At 45.5% G+C, this 14,771-nt stretch overlaps 1 protein-coding gene across 2 annotated transcripts in view; it reads left to right on the forward strand.

The window, feature by feature from the left end:
* The window catches only part of col4a3 (collagen, type IV, alpha 3), a 303,630-nt gene that overhangs the window by 126,203 nt on the left and 162,656 nt on the right, over positions 1-14,771 (forward strand). The window lies entirely within an intron of this gene.

Here is a 14,771-nt window from a genome sequence, read left to right on the forward strand (position 1 = left end):
GGAGCTGAGATCGGGGATGGTGGCCGAGCACATTCGCCACTGATGCAGTGCTTTCGAGTTTGAATCACATGAGATAAACAATATTTTTCTAAACTTCATCTTAACCTTAACCACACTAGAGTAATGGAAAACTGTGTTTTGCTCCTTGTAGTGCAGTATTTCCCTTTTTTGTACCTCCGCACTGTCATCTGTCATCAACACCAACAGACTCTTGATACATAACTTATATACGTGAACCAGAACACGTAATTGTCAGTCCCTACTATTTTGCATAGGTACCTGTTTATATTCAGGAAACAGTATTGTAAAAACTCCTTACCCTGGACATTGTCAACTTACAGTATCATGCATCTCAATGCTATGACTGCTTATGTAGCATTGATGGCAGCAAGAATCCAAAGTGGCAGCAAGTATGTGTTTTGTGTCTAATTACTGTTTGGACCGAAAAGCAGTTTCCATTGTTTTATACACTGCTCAAGAATATTAAGCGAACACTTAAATCACACATTGGGTCTCGATGAAAGAAATATGTTATAGATCAAAATCTTTACGGTTCATTGTGTAATTCCTTGAGAACAAAATGATGTAACAACGATCAATGGAAATCAAAATTCACAGGCTGTTCCAACTTGCGTGAATTACATGCTCCTGATGATACGGCGGATGATGTCCAGGAGAATCTCTTTGTTTACCTTGCTTTCGTGTTGTTTTTTAACCTTATGCAGTTAACTAATGGTCATGGGTGTGCATTGGCCAATGACAGTTGAAATATCTGCGTTCTTGCCAGTGTCTGGTGCTTCGGATCACAGTAATTGGATAGAGCAGTGTCAATTTCCCTGGCAGCCAACTCTGACAAATATATTTTTTCTAGCCCAACAAGGACACAATAGCAACTTTGGCTGCAATCATTTTTTGGGTAAGGAGGGCATTACAGCCACTCCAAGAAGAGCCGCTGGTCATGGCAGTCTTGGCTGCTGTGAAATGTAAGTCTTGGTGACAAGAACACTTGCAAAATGCAACACTAGTGAAGAATCATTCAGGAAGGATAATCTCAGAGCAATTGTCTGTGGTCACCACCTGCAAAACCATTCTCCTTTTGGGGGCTGTCTGTCTCTTTCCTCTCCAGTGCTCCTTTTGTCACTTTCATTTGCACTAAAAACAGGAAACATTGATACACAATCGCTTATGTTTCCTAATTGAACAGTTTGATATCCCTGAGGTTTAATTGACTTGGTGTTATACTGTGATGATTATGTTCCCTTAATGTTTTTGAGCAGTTTAGTTGCTTTTACAGTCTTAGTCATCTTAAACGTTTAGCACTGACTACATTTCCTTTGACAAGCAGCAAGCTGGCAATGTGATCACCATCTGTTTGTTCACCTAGCTAACTATTACTTGTGCCAATCCAGCCTTCCACAAATGATCAAGTAGCCAATCGAAGTGAGAGAGTTAAAACTTTTTTCATTTTTCATTGGTTGTACAGTACCATCATGAAACATAGGAGTTCAATCACAAAACTGCTGGGAAATTTCATTTTTATTCTAGTTCAATTTATGAATTCAATTCAATATGCATTATATATTCTGTTTCGTCTATTTCAATTTCAATATCTGAATTCAAATTCAATGGTTACACTAATAATGTTCCATATACTATGGCAATGGATGTTATATATTCCCAAAATCAACAATTATTAATTATATTCAAGTTCATCTTCCTCTCTTCACTTTCCTTTTCTCTGCACACCTTTGCTGCAGACCGTTCTCAGGTGTTAGCAAATCATCATCTTGACCATTGCATCTCAGAGGTTTCCCTCCGTGACTGTGACTGCTGCAATCTGAAATTACATTAAAATTAGAATACACAAATAGCCTACTTAAAGACAATGAGGAATTCCAAACATGGTTTAGGCATTTTTAGGCAATTTTACCATTATCACTAACAATAAACTGATACAGTGATACAAATAAACTTGATCAAATGTATTAGGCCAACTGTTTTTATTGTATTTAATTTTTCATATAATTATAAAAAACATAAGTACACGCTGAACTGTGCAAGGCAAGCTGATAATAGTGACTATTTAATTAGGGCTATTATAATATATATTCTGGTGTGTAGGCAATATTTAGAATGTAATGTTGCCCAACAACCTTTATCACCTCAAACAGGTCTTAACTTCTGAGAAAACAAAACAAATGGTATTCATAAATGAAATTGAGTAATCATACTTGAGTTTTGAGTTTGATCCTGCTCTTTCTTTTGGGCATCATATTCAACAGTTTACCAAAAAGCTTAAATTTAAGCTGGGCTTCATAAATCTTGTTTTTCATTTCAAGCCTGAAAAGTCCTTGCTGCAGCATTTTAGCCTTCATTTGGACTGTGGTGATATTATGTACATGAATGCGACGGGATATTGTTTGCAGACAGTAGACAGTGCTCTATGATTTTGAACAAACAAGAGTTTTTCTATAATATCCCCAAAATAAGAACAGTCTGATAAGAGTATGTTTAGCTTTACTGCTCCATCATCCTGGAGCACTCTACAGAAGTTTGAACCTGAAACTTCATTATTTCATTCTAATAGTTTACTTTAAATCACAGATAGCTTTGCTACCTACACTGAAATGTTTAATGTTTTAATCCAGCTCATTTAAGCTCATTTAAAATGCACATATGTTTCAACAAACCCTGCATCTCAAGAACTGGCCACTCCATAATCAACATACGTTAATTAGTCAACTTAGGTGGAGTCTTTGGCTCTCATTTATCATTCTTGCGTAGAAACGGGCGTATATGTTGGCGTAAGATTTTGCTTACACTCCTCTCACCGCCTGATTTATGAAGCTGTGCATACCTTTAAAATCCAGGTGTATGCAATACCTGCCCTTGATAAATGCCGCGGATGAAAACGATCGTCCTTAGAATAACACGCCCCTATATATTCAAGTCTCCGCTTCCCCCACGCCCTCATTTTACGCCATGGACACACGGAAGACCGCAAAAAAGAGAAACTTCTCTGACGTGGAGATTGAGACGATCACCAGGGAGGTAGAAAGAAATAAAATTGTTTCATTTGGCAGTTTAAAAAGCGGAATAAAAGATGATGATGTGATGTGGAGTACCATTCATTCACATTAATAATTGCATGACAATTTGTAATATCCGTCTTATTATTTCATGATATTTATTATTAATGACGTTTGTTATTTAGAAGAAGAATGTCGTTATTATTATTATTTCTATTATTAGTAGTATTATTTAAAAGAAGAAGAATGTAATTTTTATTATTTTGTCAGTCTGAATTTTATTTTGGTCATTAAAAGCCTTTTATTACTGAACCCAGTCCGTGCGCAACTGCCGGGCCTAACCCTGAAACGTCATGTAAAGCGCACAGGCTCGCATCTGAAGGAATACATATAAATCAAATGCTTTGGCAAAGTCACACAAATTAAACATTGAAGTCCATGTTGCACAAAAATAAACACTGAAGTTTGTAATTATTATGTTGTTGTTTTTTTTACAGTGGGTCATAATATATCATATCTTTTAGTTTGTCAGTGCGTTAGGATTTTTTTTTCTGCGCATTTCCGCACTAACTCAAAACGTGCGTACACCACCTCCTGAGCTGGCGTAGGATTTGAGAGTGCCGTACGCCAACGTCCATATTGATAAATCTCAAAGTTACCGTGGTTTTGGGTGCACGCCAGGTGTACGCTGGAAATTTGGTGTACGCACTTTTGATAAATGAGGGCCTTTGTGATTTTGAATGTCGTACTTTGAACACTGGGAGTTCCAAAGTAATTTCAACAAAGTCTCCTTTAGCTTCCTTTGCTTATTCTGCTTTTTAACTGTAGTAACTGTATCTAACTTCCAGATCTGATTATGGCATTCTATGCAGAGTTGCAAAGAAAAGCCATATATCAGACTAAAAAGAAAAGATTAAAATGGGTAAAAGAACACAGACACTGGACATGGAAGAACACTGCCTGGAAGTCCAGCATCCCGGAGTCGCCTCACTGTTGACGTTGTGATGGGTTTTTTGCGAGTAATATTTAATGAAGCTGTCTGTTACTTAAACTCAACAGACTAATGTATTTATCCTCTTCCTCAGTTGACCTCAGAAGAAGGTTCTTTGTTTCTGGCCATTTTAAGCCTGTAATTAAACCCACAAACGCTCCAGATACTGAACTATTATAAAGAAGGATGGTTTTATTGCCTCTTTAATCAGCAGAACAGAGTTAAAATAATCACAAAGGGGTTTTCTAATGACCAGTTAGCCTTCTAAACTGATAAACTTGGATTAGCAAACATAACGTGCCATAAGAATACACAGGAGTGATTAAGATATTCCATTGAAAATCAGCCATTTCCAGCTACAAATAGTCATTTACAACATGAACAATGTAAAAAAAAAATATCTGGGGCCATATTCACAAAACATCTAAAGGCAAAATGTAGCTCCTAACTTGCTGATTTAGGAGTAACTCTTTAAAAAATTGCTGTGTCAGTCCTGTAGGACTGTAGGACTCTTACATTTTTGGTCTAAGAGTATTTTTCATCACGTTTTAGTGCTAAAACCAACTCCTAAATCTAGGAAAAGTTAGGAGTAGTCAAGAGCAAGTCACAAACAATCCTGAAATGGCTGTTGTCGGCAATCTACCTCGTAATCAGGTCAATGTTTTAGAAACATTTATAGATAATGACCTTTTACAAGGTATTGCATAAATTGCGAGGGTATTATGATAATAGTGGAGCTAGTCAGGGATACTGTCACTTCACCAAAAAACTGAAACAACAGAAAAAAAACAGAAACAATGACAACGGACATCAAGGTTGTGACAACTCTATGCTACTTGGCCACAGGGAAAATGCAGCTATGCATCGCAGACGAACAATGTATATCAGTCGTCTGTCAGTAGAATTTTACATCAAACAATAAATGCCCTCCCAAGACCCCATATTGTGCAACAAATAATTGTTTCCTCATGATGTTCGCCAACTACAAAGAAACAAAGCCGACTTCATGGCCATAGCTCAACCACTCAGTGTAGTTGGTGCTGGGACACCATTGCACAAATGATTGCACCATGTAATGGCTATTCCATTGAAAAATCGAATAAAAAAATTGAGACAGAAAGACACTTCAGTGAGAGTCTGTCTGAAGAACAGTTCAGAAAACCTCCTTTTTGTATAGGTAAGAAAGTGTTACAACATCTCACAAAATTACTGATATTTCATCAATACATGTTAATCTGGTATAAACCAGTTAGGTTTATTCCCCTTATCAGTTTCTCTCTCCACCCAAGGTTCACCCAAATGCATTTTGCCCACCTGCATTTTAAAAATACTTGAGTTCAATTGTCCACCCGTGTCTTTTCGGGTTTCACTACTTTTATATTTGAGCTTATAAACAATTTGTAATGTAAATGGATCATTGTGTATTTGGCATCAAATTATTCCAAAGTACCTCAGCTAATATAAGCATGCATGTTAATGTTCTTATAAGGTAGTATTTCAGGGAAAAATGCACAATAAAGTAAATTATTTGAATTTTGCCAAATTTAAGCCAAATCATTGAATTTTGACCATAATACAATCATATGGAGTGATACTCCCAATACAAATGTTTTGGGCAAACACAATGCACATTTGTGTAAGAAAAGGCATCACAATTAATGTGAATCGAAAAATGTAATAATTAGCCTTTTAACCAACACGTTTTTAACAATATTTTTCATTTAAATCAGACCACAGAACCATGTGGAACAGTTCTGCCATTCCAAAAACAAAAACCCTTTTTCTTACACAAATATGCATTGTTTCACAATAAACGTGAACAGAACAATGAAATAATTCACCTTTTGTCCAAACAGTCCAATATGTTTATGACACCCATTATTAGTTTACTATTTATCAGTGAAATGAAGACACAAACATCCTTGTGGAACAGTTCTCCCATTCCAAATAAGCAAAGCAGACAATATCTATAAGGATCACATTTGTATTACATTATTTCATGATAAAAAGGTTATTTGATGTTACTTACCAGCTATATTTGGAATCCTATTGTGCTCCATGTTGTTAGCATGTTGTTAGCATTTGTTTTTTGTGTTCTGGTAACTCAGCTATGTGAAAACCGAAAAGGACTATGGCTACTTTGAGTAAAAGAGTTCTTACGTTTTGCCATTTTATACTTAATGTAATACTTATAAAACTGTTGAAAACCTATATCCTTTCTTTGTCCATCGTGCCGCACAGACGCAATGCTAAAATGTTAGCAAATGCTTAGTTAGCATGCCTCCACCTCTGTGTTCTTGTCAGTGAGCACATACAGAAAACGAAACTCATTATGTCCCACCCCACAACCTTTTGATTTGCTCAAATACATAACAGATACCTTCCCCTGATTGTGTAAAAACTATTTTGCCTAGCAACAGCCTTCCATTGGTCGATTCTGCACTGGATGCTGTCACCCAACAGCCCATCCATTGGTCAGGTGCACAAGGGTTTGGTTGTATTTGGACAGGATGACGACAACCAGGAAATGCCTCACGTAAACAAAACACATATGAATCATTTCCACGGAATCTCAAGAAAACAGCAAAGAAAATCTATCACAAACCATTTTGAAAATATGTAATACTATGTAATTGTTATGCAAATATGCCTTATGTGTGGGCAGTAGCACCTAGTTCGTCCTCAGGGTTTTTTAATTACGACACCAAGAATATATCTCGCATTCTTCCTATAAAAAAATACAGGTTTAGTACCTTTATAATTAGCCCAATACTATATCAATAATATTTACTCCTCTATACAGTGGGGGGAACAAGTATTTGATAAACCCACTTACAAAGCATGTAGAAGTTTTTATCATAGGTACTCTTCAACTGTGAGTGACGGAATCTAAAACAAAAATCCAGAAAATCACATTGTATGATTAATTTGCATTAAGTAAGTTAAGTAATTAATTTGCATTTTATTGCATGACATAAGTATTTGATACATCAGAAAAGCAGAACTTAATATTTGGTACAGAAACCTTTGTTTGCAATTACAGAGATCAGTTTCATGCAGTTCTTGACCAGGTTTGCACACACTGCAGCAGAGATTTTGGCCCATTCCTACATACAGACCGTCTCCAGATCCTTCAGGTTTCAGGGCTGTTGCTGGGCAATACAGACTTTCAGCTCACTCCAAAGATTTTCTATTAGGTTAAGGTCTGGAGACTGGCTAGTCCACTACAGGTCCTTTGAGATGCTTCTTACGGAGCCACTCCTTAGTTGCCCTGGCTGTGTGTTTCGGGTCATTTTCATGCTGGAAGACCCAGCCACAACCCATCTTCAATGCTCTTACTGAGGGAAGGAGGTTGTTGGCCAAGATATCGCGAAACATGGCCCCATCCATCCTCCCCTCAATACGGTGCAATCGTCCTGTCCCCTTTGCAGAAAAGCATCCCCAAAGAATTATGTTTCCACCTCCATGCTTCAAGGTAGGGATGGTGTTCTTGGGGTTGTACTCATCGCATCGCATCATCTTCCGCTTAATCCGGGGCCGGGTCGCGGGGGCAGCAGTCTAAGCAGGGATGCCCAGACTTCCCTCTCCCCAGACACTTCCTCCAGCTCTTCCGGGGGGACACCGAGGCGTTCCCAGGCCAGCCGGGAGACATAGTCCCTCCAGCGTGTCCTAGGTCTTCCCCGGGGTCTCTTCCCGGTGGGACGGGACCGGAACACCTTCCCAGGAAGGCGTTCCGGAGGCATCCGAAACAGATGCCCAAGCCACCTCAGCTGACCCCTCTCGATGTGGAGGAGCAGCGGCTCTACTCTGAGCTCCTCCCGGGTGACCGAGCTTCTCACCCTATCTCTAAGGGATCGCCCAGCCACCCTGCGGAGAAAGCTCATTTCGGCCGCCTGTATCCGGGATCTTGTCCTTTCGGTCATGACCCAAAGCTCATGACCATAGGTGAGAGTAGGAACGTAGATTGACCGGTAAATCGAGAGCTTCGCCTTACGGCTCAGCTCTTTCTTCACCACGACAGACCGATACATCGACCGCATTACTGCAGAAGCTGCACCGATCCGTCTGTCAATCTCCCGTTCCATCCTTCCCTCACTCGTGAACAGGACCCCTAGATACTTAAACTCCTCCACTTGAGGCAGGCACTCTCCACCAACCTGAAGTGGGCAAGCCACCCTTTTCCGACTGATGACCATGGCCTCGGATTTGGAGGTACTGATTTTCATCCCCACCGCTTCACACTCGGCTGCAAACCGTCCAAGTGCATGCTGAAGGTCCTGGCTTGAAGGGGCCAACACGACAACATCATCCGCAAAGAGCAGAGACGAAATCGTGTGGTCCCCAAACCTGACACCCTCCGGCCCCTGGCTGCGCCTAGAAATTCTGTCCATAAAAATTACGAACAGAACCGGTGACAAAGGGCAGCCCTGCCGGAGTCCAACATGCACAGGGAACAAGTCTGACTTACTGCCGGCAATGCGGACCAAGCTCCTGCTTCGGTCGTACAGGGACCTGACAGCCCTTAGCAAAGGACCCAGGACCCCATATTCCCGAAGCACCCTCCACAGGATGCCACGAGGGACACAGTCGAATGCCTTCTCCAAATCCACAAAACACATGTGGACTGGTTGGGCAAACTCCCATGAACCCTCCATCACCCTGTAGAGGGTATAGAGCTGGTCCAGTGTTCCGCGGCCTGGACGAAAACCACACTGTTCCTCCTGAATCCGAGGTTCTACTATCGGCCGTATTCTCCTCTCCAGAACCCTGGCATAGACTTTCCCGGGGAGGCTGAGAAGTGTGATCCCCCTATAGTTGGAACACACCCTCCGGTCCCCCTTCTTATAAAGAGGGACCACCACCCCGGTCTGCCATCCCAGAGGCACTGTCCCCGACTGCCACGCGATGTTGCACAGGCGTGTCAGCCAAGACAGCCCCACAACATCCAGAGACTTGAGGTACTCAGGGCGGATCTCATCCACCCCCGGTGCCTTGCCACCGAGGAGTTTCTTAACCACCTCGGTGACTTCAGCCCGGGTGATGGACGAGTCCACCTCTGAGCCCTCATCCTCTGCTTCCTCAATGGAAGACGTGATGGCGGGATTGAGGAGATCCTCGAAGTATTCCTTCCACCGCCCGACGACATCCTCAGTTGAGGTCAACAGCTGCCCACCTCTACTGTAAACAGCGTTGGTAGGGCACTGTTTCCCTCTCCTGAGGCGCCGGATGGTTTGCCAGAATCTCTTCGAGGCCAGCCGATAGTCCTTCTCCATGGCCTCACCGAACTCCTCCCAGGCCCGAGTTTTTGCCTCCACAACCACCCGGGCTGCAGCCCGCTTGGCCTGTCGGTACCCGTCAGCTGCGTCAGGAGTCCCACAAGCCAACCAGGCCTGATAGGATTCCTTCTTCAGCTTGACGGCATCCCTTACTTCCGGTGTCCACCACCGGGTTCGGGGATTGCCGCCTCGACAGGCACCGGAGACCTTACAGCCACAGCTCCGAGCGGCCGCTTCGACAATGGCGGTGGAGAACATGGTCCACTCGGACTCAATATCTCCAACCTCCCTCGGGATCCAGTCGAAGCTCTGCCGGAGGTGGGAGTTAAAGATCTCTCTGACAGGAGACTCGGCCAGATGTTCCCAGCAGACCCTTACAGTACGCTTGGGCCTGCCGAGTCTGTCCAGCTTTCTCCCCCGCCATCGGATCCAACTCACCACCAGGTGGTGATCAGTTGACAGCTCCGCCCCTCTCTTCACCCGAGTGTCCAAGACATACGGCCGCAGGTCAGATGAGACGACAACAAAGTCGATCATCGACCTGCGGCCTAGGGTGTCCTGTTGCCACGTGCACTGATGGACACCCTTATGCTTGAACATGGTGTTCGTTATGGACAAACTGTGACTAGCACAGAAGTCCAATAACTGAACACCACTCGGGTTCAGATCAGGGGGGCCGTTCCTCCCAATCACGCCCCTCCAGGTGTCACTGTCGTTGCCCACGTGGGCGTTGAAGTCCCCCAGTAGAACAATAGAGTCCCCAGTCGGAGCACTTTCCAGCACCCCTCCCAGAGACTCCAAGAAGGTTGGGTACTCTGCACTGCCGTTCGGCCCGTAGGCACAAACAACAGTGAGAGACCTATCCCCGACCCGTAGGCGCAGGGAAACGACCCTCTCGTTCACCGGGGTAAACTCCAACACATGGCGGCAGAGCTGGGGAGCTATAAGCAAACCCACACCAGCCCGCCGCCTCTCACCATGGGCAACTCCAGAGTGGTGAAGAGTCCATCCTCTCTCAAGGAGTGTGGTTCCAGAGCCCAAGCCGTGCGTAGAGGTGATCCCGACTACCTCTAATCGGAACCTCTCAACTTCACGCACTAGCTCAGGCTCCTTCCCCGCCAGCGAGGTGACATTCCACGTCCCTAGAGCTAGTTTCCGTGTCCAGAGATCGGGTTGTCTAGGCCCCTGCCTTCGACTGTCGCCCGATCCTCTTCGCACCGGCCCCTTATGGTCCCTCCTGTGGGTGGTGAGCCATCTCATCCTTCTTATTCCTCCAAACACGGCGAGTGGAGTTGAGACCAAAAAGCTCAATATTTGTCTCATCAGACAACAGGACCGTCTCCAATTCCTCCTCTGGATCATCCAGATGTTCATTGGCAAACTTCAGACGAGCCTGGACATGCGCTGGCTTGAGCAGGAGGACCTTGTGTGCGCTGCAGGATTTTAATCCATGAAGGGGTAATGTGTTACTAATGGTTTTCTTTGAGACTCTGGTCCCAGCTCTCTTCAAGTCATTGACCAGGTCCTGCGGTGTAGTCCTGGGAAGATCCCTCACCTTCCTCCTGATCATTGAATGGAGCCCCAGACCGAGGGAGATTGACCGTCATCTTGAACTTCTTCCATTTTCTAATAATTGCGCCAACAGTTGCCTTCTCACCAAGCTGCTTGCCTATTGTCCTGTAGCCCATCCCAGCCTTGTGCAGGTCTACAATTTTATCCCTGATGTCCTTACACAGCTCTCTGGTCTTGGCCATTGTGGAGAGGTTGGAGTCTGTTTGATTGAGTGTGTGGACAGGTAACAAGTTCAAACAGGAGCAGTTAATACAGGTAATGAGTGGAGAACAGGAAGGCTCTAACAGCTCTGTGAGAGCCGGAATACTTACTGGATGGTAGGTGATCAAATACATATGTCATGCAATATAATGCAAATTAATTATTTAAAAATCATACAATGTGATTTTCTGGATTCCGTCTCTCACAGTTGACGTGTACCAATGATAAAAATTACAGACCTCTACATGCTTTGTAAGTAGGAATACCTGCAAAATCGGCAGTGTATCAAATACTTGTTCCCACTGTACATCTGTAAAAGGCACTAACACATTAGTTCAACACATTTCTATAACAATCCTCCCCATAGACAGACAAGCATCAACTTAATGGACCTCAGGCCGCTATTACTATCAATACTCTATACATCGTGGTCATCTATGATATCATCATTCCAATAATTAGGGAATGGAAACAGATATGGAATAGCTGGTTCTGTGTCATTATTAGCATGTGCCTGGACCAGTACCTATGCTGTAACCCTAGAAGCACACGCTTTTATTAAACATGATAATAACATACAACAAACAAGTTAAAAGGCAAAAACATCAAATACAGTGCTCCGACTGGGGACTCTATCGTTGTACCAGGGGACTTCAACGCCCACTTGGGCAACGACAGTGACACCTGGAGGGGCGTGATTGGGAGGAACGGCCCCCCTGATCTGAACCCAAGCGGTGTTCAGTTATTGGACTTCTGTGCTAGTCACAGTTTGTCCATAACGAACACCATGTTCAAGCATAAGGGTGTCCATCAGTGCACATGGCACCAGGACACCCTAGGCCGCAGGTCGATGATCGACTTTGTTGTCGTTTCATCTGACCTGCGGCCGTATGTCTTGGACACTCGGGTGAAGAGAGGGGCGGAGCTGTCAACTGATCACCACCTGGTGGTGAGTTGGATCCGATGGCGGGGGAGGAAGCTGGACAGACTCGGCAGGCCCAAGCGTACTGTAAGGGTCTGCTGGGAATGTCTGGCCGAGTCTCCTGTCAGAGAGATCTTTAACTCCCACCTCCGGCAGAGCTTCGACTGGATCCCGAGGGAGGCTGGAGATATTGAGTCCGAGTGGACCATGTTCTCCACCGCCATTGTCGAAGCGGCCGCTCAGAGCTGTGGCCGTAAGGTCTCCGGTGCCTGTCGAGGCGGCAATCCCCGAACCCGGTGGTGGACACCGGAAGTAAGGGATGCCGTCAAGCTGAAGAAGGAGTCCTATCAGGCCTGGTTGGCTTGTTGGACTCCTGAGGCAGCTGACGGGTACCGGCAGGCCAAGCGGACTGCAGCCCGGGTGGTTGTGGAGGCAAAAACTCAGGCCTGGGAAGAGTTCGGTGAGGCCTTGGAGAAGGACTATCGGCTGGCCTCGAAGAGATTCTGGCAAACCGTCCGGCGCCTCAGGAGAGGGAAACAGTGCCCTACCAACGCTGTTTACAGTAGAGGTGGGCAGCTGTTGACCTCAACTGGGGATGTCGTCGGGCGGTGGAAGGAGTACTTCGAGGATCTCTTCAATCCCGCCGTCACATCTTCCATTGAGGAAGCAGAGGATGACGGCTCAGAGGTGGACTCGTCCATCACCCGGGCTGAAGTCACTGAGGTGGTCAAGAAACTCCTCGTTGGCAAGGCACCGGGGGTGGAAGAGATCCGCCCTGAGTACCTCAAGTCTCTGAATGTTGTGGGGCTGTCTTGGTTGACACGCCTGTGCAACATCGCGTGGAGGTCAGGGACAGTGTCTTTGGGATGGCAGACCGGGGTGGTGGTCCCTCTTTTTAAGAAGGGGGACCGGAGGGTGTGTTCCAACTATAGGGGGATCACACTTCTCAGCCTCCCCGGGAAAGTCTATGCCAGGGTTCTGGAGAGGAGAATACGGCCAATAGTAGAACCTCGGATTCAGGAGGAACAGTGTGGTTTTCGTCCGGCCCGTGGAACACTGGACCAGCTCTATACCCACTACAGGGTGTTGGAGGGTTCATGGGAATTTGCCCAACCAGTCCACATGTGTTTTGTGGATTTGCAATCGACCGTGTCCCTCGCAGCGTCCTGTGGAGGGTGCTTTGGGAATATGGGGTCCTGGGTCCTTTGCTAAGGGCTGTCAGGTCCCTATACGACCGAAGCAGGAGCTTGGTCCGCATTGCCGGCATTAAGTCAGACTTGTTCCCAGTGCATGTTGGACTCCAGCAGGGCTGCCCTTTGTCGCCGGTTCTGTTCATAATTTTTATGGACAGAATTTCTAGGCGCAGCCAGGGGCCGGAGGGTGTCAGGTTTGGGGACCACACGATTTCGTCTTTGCTTATTGCGGATGATGTTGTCATGTTGGCCCCTTCAAACCAGGACCTTCAGCATGCACTGGGACGGTTTGCAGCCGAGTGTGAAGCGGTGGGGATGAGAATCAGTACCCCCAAATCCGAGGCCATGGTCCTCAGTCGGAAAAGGGTGGCTTGTCCACATCAGGTTGGTGGAGAGTGCTTGCCTCAAGTGGAGGAGTTTAAGTATCTAGGGGTCTTGTTCACGAGTGAGGGAAGGATGGAACGGGAGATTGACAGACGGATCGGTGCAGCTTCTGCAGTAATGCGGTCGATGTATCGGTCTGTCGTGGTGAAGAAAGAGCTGAGCCGCAAGGCGAAGCTCTCGATTTACCGGTCAATCTACGTTCCTACTCTCACCTATGGTCATGAGCTTTGGGTCATGACCGAAAGGACAAGATCCCGGATACAGGCGGCCGAAATGAGCTTTCTCCGCAGGGTGGCTGGGCGATCCCTTAGAGATAGGGTGAGAAGCTCGGTCACCCGGGAGGAGCTCAGAGTAGAGCCGCTGCTCCTCCACATCGAGATGGGTCAGCTGAGGTGGCTTGGGCATCTGTTTCAGGTTCCTCCGGAACGCCTTCCTGGGAAGGTGTTCCGGTCCCGTCCCACCGGGAGGAGACCCGGGGAAGACCTAGGACACGCTGGAGGTACTATGTCTCCCGGCTGGCCTGGGAACGCCTCGGTGTCCCCCCGGAAGAGCTGGAGGAAATGTCTGGGGAGAGGGAAGTCTGGGCGTCTCTGCTTAGACTGCTGCCCCCGCGACCTGGCCCCGGATGAAGCGGATGAAAATGAATGAATGAACGGAACAAGTTTCTCTGAGATCTTTGCCTATTACAGTCCTTATACACTCACCTAAAGGATTATTAGGAACACCTGTTCAATTTCTCATTAATGCAATTATCAAATCAACCAATCACATGGAAGTTGCTTCAATACATTTAGGGGTGTTTTCCTGGTCAAGACAATCTCCTGAACTCCAAACTGAATGTCAGAATGGGAAAGAAAGGTGATTTAAGCAATTTTGAGCGTGGCATGGTTGTTGGTGCCGGACGGGCCAGTCTGAGTATTTCACAATCTGCTCAGTAACTGGGATTTTCACGCACAACCATTTCTAAGGTTTACAAAGAATGGTGTGAAAAGGTAAAAACATCCAGTATGCGGCAGTCCTGTGGGCGAAAATGCCTTGTTGATGCTAGAGGTCAGAGGAGAATGGGCCGACTGATTCAAGCTGATAGAAGAGCAACGTTGACTGAAATAACCACTTGTTACAACCGAGGTATGCAGCAAAGCATTTGTGAAGCCACAACTCGCACAACCTTGAGGCAGATGGGCTACAACAGCAGAAGACCAA

This window comes from Esox lucius, chromosome 1, assembly GCF_011004845.1.
Source record: "Esox lucius isolate fEsoLuc1 chromosome 1, fEsoLuc1.pri, whole genome shotgun sequence".
Lineage (NCBI taxonomy): Eukaryota > Metazoa > Chordata > Actinopteri > Esociformes > Esocidae > Esox > Esox lucius.